The 1,166-nt window shown below is 48.5% G+C and overlaps 1 pseudogene; it reads right to left on the reverse strand.

Annotated features, from left to right (window-relative positions):
• Positions 1 to 401: 401 nt before the first annotated feature.
• Positions 402 to 519, reverse strand: LOC126109075 (5S ribosomal RNA; annotated as a pseudogene).
• Between the last annotated feature and the right edge of the window lie 647 nt (positions 520 to 1,166).

Below are 1,166 nucleotides of genomic sequence, written 5' to 3' on the forward strand. Positions count from 1 at the left end.
CTATTTACTAGGTCATTTATATATATTGCGAAAAGTAATGGTCCCGTAACACTCCCCTGTGGCACGCCAGAGGTTACTTTAACGTATGCAGACCTCTCTCCATTGAGAACAACATGCTGTGTTCTGTTTGCTAAAAACTCTTCAATCCAGTGACACAGCTGGTCTGATATTCCGTAGGCTCTTACTTTGTTTATCAGGCGACAGTGCGGAACTGTATCGAACGCCTTCCGGAAGTCAAGGAAAATAGCATCTACCTGGGAGCTGAGGAAGTGGATAGGATGGGCGCGTGGTCAGCACACCGCACTCCCGTTCGTTATGATGGTTTTCTTTGACCGGAGCCGCTACTATTCGGTCGAGTAGCTCCTCAGTTGGCATCACGAGGCCGAGTGCACCCCGAAAAATGGCAACAGCGCATGGCGGCCCGGATGGTCACCCATCCAAGTGCCGGCCTTGCCCGATAGCGCTTAACTTCGGTGATCCGACGGGAACCGGTGTATCCACTGCGGCAAGGCCGTTGCCCGCCTCGCTGAGGTCTTTCACATTCAAAAGAGTTTGAAGTGAGGAATAGCAGAGCAGGAATGTGGCCACTCGTAATATTCAAGCACGGTATCCCTTAATTTGGCAGTTTACACGGGTTGTTACTGAAGCCGTGAAAATATCACTACTTTGTCGTACTCCCTAACAGGGATACACATACCCAGTTCTACGTGAAAGAAAAGTAAATAAGCACTCCAGTAAATTACTTCCGATCCTACGAGGGCAGTTCAATAAGTAATGCAACACATTTTTTTTCTGAAACAGGGGTTGTTTTATTCAGCATCGAAATACACCAGGTTATTCCCCAATGTTTTAGCTACACAACACTATTTTTCAACGTAATCTCGATTCAATGCTACGGCCTTACGCCACCTTGAAATGAGGGCCTGTATGCCTGCACGGTACCATTCCACTGGTCGATGTCGGAGCCAACGTCGTACTGCATCAATAACTTCTTCATTCCGCGTAGTGCCTCCCACGTATTGCGTCCTTCATTGGGCCAAACATATGGAAATCCGACGGTGCGAGATCGGGGCTGTAGGGTGCATGAGGAAGAACAGTCCACTGAAGTTTTGTGAGCTCCTCTCGGGTGCGAAGACTTGTGTGAGGTCTTGCGTTGTCATGAAGAA

Source organism: Schistocerca cancellata, chromosome 11 (genome assembly GCF_023864275.1).
Source record: "Schistocerca cancellata isolate TAMUIC-IGC-003103 chromosome 11, iqSchCanc2.1, whole genome shotgun sequence".
Classification (NCBI taxonomy): Eukaryota; Metazoa; Arthropoda; class Insecta; order Orthoptera; family Acrididae; genus Schistocerca; species Schistocerca cancellata.